Below are 8,597 nucleotides of genomic sequence, written 5' to 3'. Positions count from 1 at the left end.
CCGCACTGTGGAACACATTGTGCGTTTCAATGACGACACTAACGGCGACAGAGAATGTGTGCCGTTGCAATTACTAGAGTCCCGAACTGTTTAACACCATTTTGTCTCCATAAGCAATCCCCTACCGTGGTGCCAGATGCATTTTTTGGCCTTCGGGCAAATGACGGCACTATACAGTTAGAATCTAATGGTACATGTTGCTGCACAATTGTAATTTTTAAGTCTATGTTACTCAGAATGTAACTCTTTGTGCTTTCCTTGTGGAAGGAAAGTGTTACTGTGCCTATGTTCTATGTAGAGATAGATAGCTATAGATAAAGCACACAGCAAAAAGGCAAGAGGTCAGAAGTGGCTTGATTAATAATTTGAGCACCTCCATAACTTAGGAGGGGGATGTTGGGACATCATGGGCACAAAAAACACCCTTTTTTTGTGCCACCGCACGAGGACACTCATCATTCTTGGCATATGGGTCTCGCACCCGGAAAGCTGGGCAAGTCTCCCCAAGACCCCCTCCATCTCCCCATCATGGAAAAAGGAAGAATGCAAAGCATTGTTTTTTGCTGAATTTCAATATAATAAATAACTGTATAATATCACGGTTAGGCATTTATTGTAAACATTTAAAATACAGGATAAATAATCCACATTATTAAAAGCATAAACTATGTACATATAGCTTTCTTAACTAAAAAGACAAGGTATATTGCTGCTTGAAATTGGATATGGGAGATTCCCCACTGAATTGTGTTTAAATGGCAAATGGCTTAAAAGTCAGTCCCACCTCCACATGTGGGTATTAGTGAGATGGTGCTATAATCTTCCAAATAGATGTATCAATAAGTTCCGGACTAATTCCTAGCGGGAGGATGTTATTTACACAATAGGTTGATTCCACCTGTAGGTATCTTTTAGCAAGATGTCTTCGCAATTGGCAACCAGATGGCAAACAGAGACGGTGGTGTTGGAGGGTGTGCCACTGGCGTTTGCTAGGAGTGCCCCAAAAAAATCAGGAGTTCCCCCGACCGTTGGGAGGGCCGCATACACCAGCTGCCCCCTTTCCCCCACGGCCTTCACAGCGCAGAGTGAGTCTAGACCAGGAATGGGGAACCTTCGGACCTCCAGCTGTTGTTGAACTACATATCCCATAATGCCCTACTACAGTTTTGCTATTTGGCCATGTTAAATCTGTTGCAGTGCATGCTGGGATGTGTAGTTCAACAACAGCTGGAGGTCCGAAGGTTCCCCATTCCTGGTCTAGACTTACTCAGCGCTGCGAGCAGGGGGAAATCATTTCATGGTGAATGATTTTTTTTCCCCCCTGTTTGCGCAGCTGCGTACACGTTTGTAGCAGTGCACAGTGGCGGGGGGCATGCATTCGGCTGGGTGGCGTTTACCTGCTCGCTGGGCTACAAACGCTCTGAATCGGGCCCAGTGCCTGGATCACAGGACAGTTGGGAGGTGTGTGATATACATTGTGCTAGTTTTCCCAAAATTGTATTTTCTAATGTTGATACCGACTTTATTTTTAGTAAATCCATTGTATAGACTGTTCTGCAGCTTTACATTTCTGGGCTCAAAGTGACCCCATGCATGGTGCTCTCCATAGGAATCACAGGGAACTAGTATGACCATACTATACTTATCTCCCTCTGTGAATTCCAGAAGGAGATGCAGGTGGTGAACTCCGGGCGCTAGCTCAATGAGGGGGGCGGATGCAGGTGGCCGCCCACCATTTTATGGGCGTGCCCACAAAAAACGGTCCATGGAAATGCTGGGCGTACCCTTACAAATGCATGCTATGCATTCTCTGGACGGGCGGCTGACGTCACATGACATCAGCCCAAGCCCCCGATTCAGCGGATAGCGGGCAAGCATAAACTTACTTTTCTAAACGAAGTCTGCAGAAATAATTCGACGGTGAGCGACCTCCGATCTTTTCATACCCCCATTATCCACGTCGACATGTATTCCGCATCCCCTCGCGGGGCTCGCCACACTATATAAAATCAACTCCGCGCCGATGTGGATAGTGGGGGTATGAAAAGGTCGGAGGACGCGTTGGCGTTGATAGTGAGGGTGCCGTTGGGGGTGCTTTTAACATACTAAGCACCCATCACGGTTAATTATCTTATAGGGGCCACTTTTAACATTGAAAAACCCATTAGGGTGCTTATACAATTTTAAATCGCATATAAATTTATATGCGATACAATGGCATACAATGCGATGGTATACAATTTAAAATTGTATAACATCGTCTGCCATCAGGTAACATTGCATCGCATCGCATACCATCGTATGCCTTATGGTCTGCGATAGGCACTATGCTAGTACACAAGTACCTAATTTTGTATCACTAAACAGGGATTACATCCTTTTTTTCTGAAGATATGGATAATTCTGGTTCACTCGCAAAGGCAAATTCCTTCTCAAATGGACAAAACCATGTACACTGCAGGGGGGCAGATGTACTTTGTGCAGAGAGAATTACATTTGGGTGGGGATTTACTTCAAAGTGAGATCTATATTGCAGTGAAAAAATAAAGCAGTCAGTATTTTCCCTGCACAGAAACAAAATAACTCACCAAAATCTCTCTGCAAGTGTTACATCAGCCCCACCTGCAGTGCACATGTTTTTGTCCATTAGAGAGTGATTGTGCCTTTCCGAGTGAACCAAAATAACCCCCATGGTTTTGTCCATTTGAGAAGGAATTTGTCTTTACGAGTGAACCAGAATAAGGGCCAATACATATCAATCTCTAGAACAGGCATTCCCAACCACGGTCCTCAAGGCACACCAGCAGTGCAGGTTTTGTAGATATCCAGGCTTGAGCACAGGTGACTTAATTAGTATCTGAGGGATACTGATTAAACGTCTGTGCTGAAGCCTGGATATCACTAAAACCTGCACTGTTGGTGTGCCTTGAGGACCGTGGTTGGGAAAGCCTGTTCTACAAGCTATGAAATAAAGTCCATCAATGTGGTATATACAGTATCTAATGGTTAAGGTAGCGAAAGCAAAAGAAATTGTTCCAATAGCGGTTTCTTTTTTGACTCGCTTTACTAAAATCATCACTGCTCGTATCCCTTTTGACATAGATTATTGTTCCATCTCCCTCAACCTTCCTCTACAAACGTTCTATAGAATTCTGCAAAATGCATCAACATCCGTCCATAGGTTCTGGAGAATCACCCGAACAGACAGGCAGCCGCCTAACAGGGACTTTATATTATACTGTGTAGAGATTTTATGAGCGACTAGCATCTGCTTATATATCAACTAGTGTGCCTGCTCGAAGCTAATGCTTCGAAAGCTAATATATGTCGTTTCACTTGCTGCCAACAGATGGCAGTGTTTCAGAGCCACATGGAATCTCAACATCTATATATAGAGGATAATATTTAAGTTGAATGGAGCCTTTGAATGCTTTGGGTGTGCCGCTGTATATTAGTACATGGTTAGCTGGTGGTGGAGAAAGCTCGGTGCAGTGACGGGGAGCCCACCCCTGGCATATTTGTCACACACCCTCCCAGAAAGAAATCTAATTATGCAGCCGTTAAGATTAAGATCAAGTTGCAGAATTAAAGTCCTTGTGTAAGTTGTAGATCATGTCTGGGGCCAGCCAAAACAGGTTTGGTTAGTCTGCTCTAGAATCAAATTGTTTAACCCTAAGTGGAACGTAAACCCACCAAGGACAGAACGCCATTCATCTATTCTCATGTAAGTCTGTTTTTTAAGTATATGTAAATATTAGTTTGATGTGCAATACAAACTGATTGGACACATAACAATGGTTGGGATGCATTGAAAAGACCTGAAGAGGACTATGAAAGACAAAGGGCCATATTCAATTAGGCACAAGGCTATTTGGGGTATTTGTCTATGCTCAGAAAGAGATAAAGTACCAATCATTTTTTGTGTGAGCTGATTGGTTGATACTTTATCTCTCTTCAAATCTCCCCTATGAAACAACAGGTGGCTCCATTCACTTTAAGGTTTTACTGTAATATCCCTTAAACACCAGAAAAAAATCCCGGGTTGGCCCCGGGAACAACCCGCAACTAGCGCTGGTGTGCAAGGTTCCCGGCCCTAATTCCTGGGAAAATTTGCCGGGATTTCAACCCTGTTAGCTAGCAGGGTTGCTCCCGCGACCAGCCCGGGTTACTGGCTGGTGTGAAAGGTACTTACCCGTGTGTCCTGGCAGCAGGTGGCGGGGTTCCAGACTGTGGGGATCCGGGCAGCGGCGGCTGGGCGCTTGTAGCGCTATTTGCCAGGCAGTGGGGCGGGAAGCACTGGATTTGAAAACATATTGAAAAGCCTGGCCGGACGTTCTCAGCCAATCAGCGTCCGGCTAGTCCTTTCGATATACTTTCAAATTCAGCCTTTCCCGCACGTTGCCCGACAGTCTGGACGCCGCTGCCCCCCTCACACCAGAAAATGCAGGGACAAGGGTGGTGTGAAAGGGGTCAATCTGGGAACGTTCCTGCTTGATCCAGGGACCATTTTCCTGGTTAAGTCCCTGCATTTAAATCGGTACCTATTTAGCAAAAAGCTTCATGGCTGACTGCATTATAGAAAGTCATGGGTTCGAATTCTGGATATAATAGTAGTACTTATTTATGCAGGCACCTCTATTGGATGTAGTAAGTGTAACATTGCCCATATATTTATCCTGGTCTGACCCCCTGTCTGTGTGGCATAATGAGAACTGGAATAATGGGGGTTATTGAGCTGCGCCCTGATGAAAGTAACGATTATTGGTACTTTGCACCTGTGCAAACGAGTCCTGCGACGCAGGATGGCAGCAGACGGAATCGAGCCTGGGGCAAAAGCACCATAAAACACAGAGATCATCCCAACATTCTGTGTCTGGTTGGGGATACAAGACACCTGACACTCACCCAAAGTTTACACATATACCACTTTTACATCAAAACTGCCGGGTCGCACCCGGGTTTTTGGACCCGGCAGTTGTTCCCTTTTACACCGGTGAATTCGGGCCCTGAGCCGGCGCTCGGAGATTACATCATCTCCAAGCGCCGGGAAACCCGCCAACCGTCACCCCCACAACGACAACTAACACGCTGGGGACAAGCCCAGCACCCTGGTAAGCTGCTGGGCTGCCCCCAGCCTCCGTCCATGAGGTGAATGGATGCCGCACACACCTCTGCCCAGCCTTCGCTGCTGTCTGCATAGTACCGCAGACAGCAGCGGAGGCTGTACGCAGCCCCTGCCCAACCTCGGGACTGATCTCAGGGCGATGCGGTCCGGAAGTTGGGGCTCTCTGATTGGTGGAAATTGGTTGCAGATGACCCGGGTTACCCATTTAGACGGCCCCTGACTCTGGGGAAGCCCTGTTTCCGATCCTGAACATTTGCCGGGTCGGACACCGGGTAACAGGGCCCGGGTTATTTTTTTTGCCCTTTTACACCAAGCCCCGGACTAGAGCGGCAATCACCTAGGTCGCAGCTCTGGTGTAAAAGGGGTAATATTGGGCCAAAAGCAAACTCCTTCTTTAATGGACTAAACCATGCTGCACTGCAGGTGGGGCAGATGCAAGTTGTGCAGAGAGAGTTAGATTTGGGTGGAGTTTGTACTTCAAACTGATATCTATATTGCAGTGTAAGAATAAAGCAGTCAGTATTTACCCTGCACAGAAACGAAAAAAGTCACCCAAATGTAACTCTCTCTGCACTTGTTACATCTGCCCCAGCTGCAGTGCAGCAGGGTTTTGCCCATTAAAGAAGGAGTTTGCTTTTGCGAGTGAACCAGAATCATGCCCATTGTCCAAATGAGTCTAGTAAGCATAAAAAAATAAAAATAATTTCAGAATATAAATTACAGTACCAGTTATGACCAGCAGAGGGTCATAACACAGATTTTATTTATAAAGTATTAAAAAAAAAAAAGGAGACGCTCAGCAATAGGGAAGTATTCAATGAGAATTTTGACGATGTGCAGCGAATCCTGTTTAGGATTCGCTGCACATTCGCCACTGCCCGCCGCGTTCCGGAGCCTCGCCGGCTCACTGCCCCTGACCGGCGAATTTGAACTCCTGCGGCGATGCCGCAGGGAGCCTGAGGACGGCGGCAGGCAGGAAGATGGAAGTCTCCCTGCCTGCCCCAGAACGTTTGTGGGGGGGGGGGGGGGGGGGGGGCTCCCCGGGAGCCAGGCAGCACAGGCTGCCCCCCGGGATAGCCAACAGGGGACCGGGCATTCACTACACCCGATCGTGCATATGTAATGATCGGGTGCCGTGAATATATGAATATCTAATTAGCGGCTCGGCTCCAGCCCCCTGCTGGCTTCTCTGTGTAAAAAAAAATAAATATATATATATATATTGCCCCTCCTCAGAATAAAATTCCTGATTTTTTGACACCAAATGTAAAAAATAAAACACTTTATTTTAAAAGTTCACCTTCCACTTCACCATAAAAAGATAGCGATTGCTACTCGGTGAATCATGGCGAAAAAAACCTTGAAATGTATTCGCCATCTGGTCATTGAATAGGGTGATTCACCGTTTTAGTAAAAAAAAGCACGAAAATAGCACAAAATCGCCATAAAACATGGCGAATCAGCCTCATTGAATACTGCCCAGTGAGTCACATACCGGGAATTCTAGTTTGTAGGATTCATATATAACTGCACAGTATTCATACTTCTATGCCTTATGGGCCAGCATTGTAATATCGGGTTCGGTATGAAATCCCGACGTCAAAATACCGACAGCTATTGACAGACGGTCAAAATCCCGACATGGTCAAAATACCGACATTTAAAATCCTGACAAGGTCAAAATACCGACAGCTATTGACAGACATTTAAAATCCTGACAAGGTCAAAATACCGACAAGGTCAAAATACCGACATATAGAATGTAGACAGGTTAAAAAGTCAACATGACTTTCGGTCGACAGGGGTTTGCACGGTTTTTCGACCCGAATGTCAACACAGTCGACATGGACACAGTTGGAAGTCAACCGCAGCCCCTCGCGATGCTTCGGGCACGGTGCCTTGCTGCGCTCGGCACACTATTTTATTCTTCCACCACGCCCTAGTGGATCGTAGGGCATGAAAAACCCCATGTCGACCTCGCGACCTGTCGATCAAAAGTCATGTTGACTTTTTCACCTGTCTAATTTGTATATGTCGGTATTTTGACCTTGTCGGGATTTTAAATGTTGGTATTTTCACCGTCGGTCAATGGTTGTCGGTTTTTTGACCGTCGGGATTTTGACCATCAGGATTTTGACTGCATCCCGTAATATCATCCCAGTCCAGGGATGACTGCTAGAAGGAAAGACAACAGACTACTCTCTGGCTGGACTATGGGTGTAATTCAACATGGATCACTTATGTGAGAAGTCACAGTGGACTACGAGGAGAAAGCCACCGCTCAGACAGAAAAAGAAAACGCTGTTGCTTAAGGCGTCTAATGCATTATTGAGATGAACCTTTTCTTTCAACTTAAACCTTGATTACCCCTATAAGTAAATCACACGGACACATGACCTGAAATAACTCACACGGACACGTGACCTGAAATAACGACACGGACAACCACTGCATAAGTTTAAAAAGGTAAAGGGTATTTATTGTGGTATGACCCTATTGAAAAGGGATGGCCTAGAGAGCGCTTGGAGACCAGCCAGTCATAAAACTTTAGCAATGGCGGCGACTACAACACCCCAACTTGTAACCAGGGCGAGGAACCGCCCCCATTGAATTCAAAGCCAGCCTGCGCTGTGACTGTCTTGCCGCCCCTCCTAGGGCATGATGAGGACAGTTCTAAAAGTGTCCTGCGTCCCCCCTCGGGGGCAGAACTCACCAGCCTTCCTGGCAGAGGGTGGCAATACCTCACAGTGACCACCTGTACTTCAAACTGGACTGCTGATCGAGAGCGCCCTCCCGCCAATTAATATTTAAATTGATGAGAGCCAAATTTGGGTGACGGACGAAAGGCCATGTGGTAGATTAGCACAAGGGAGGGAGGGTGGGAATCCAGACTCAAGAGGAAGATGGATCACCTGACTACCTCTTATATACCTCCACCTAAGCTACCACCCCTTCTACACCTGATTGGCTACCCCATCTACACTGCACCTCTATGGGTAAGTGACACTCTGATTTCTATCTTTGTCATACCATCCCAAACTGCACAGACTCTTATATTCCCTCATGCCTAGGCAGCCCTCGCTCACTCAAATTGCAAGAGAATTGCGTATGGAATGCTAATCACTACCCACTCCCCTCGCGCATGTGTTATGTGTACAGTCCACATGCGCAGTCCTTTAATAATTGCTCTCTTTGCAAATTCTCTAATCAGTGGTCAAGTCTGAATTAGAATCTTTGACAATAAAATAACCAGTGTGTCACATTTGTTAAAATCGTTGTATTTAGTCTTTTTTGTTTGCTTTTTCTTTAATACTTGCCAGTCAGAGGCATTCGTTTTCGCTCAGAGAACACTTGTAAAAATGCACAAAAAAGGAATTATATAGGGGGTTATTCTAGTTCATTCTTTCTGACAAAATCCTTCTTAGATGGACAAAACCATGTGCACTGCGGGTGGGGCAGATGTAACATGTGC

This window comes from Crinia signifera, chromosome 9, assembly GCF_055691185.1.
Source record: "Crinia signifera chromosome 9, ASM5569118v1, whole genome shotgun sequence".
NCBI classification, from domain to species: domain Eukaryota; kingdom Metazoa; phylum Chordata; class Amphibia; order Anura; family Myobatrachidae; genus Crinia; species Crinia signifera.
The sequence above is the reverse complement of the archived record's forward strand: the minus strand, read 5'-3'. Positions refer to the sequence as shown.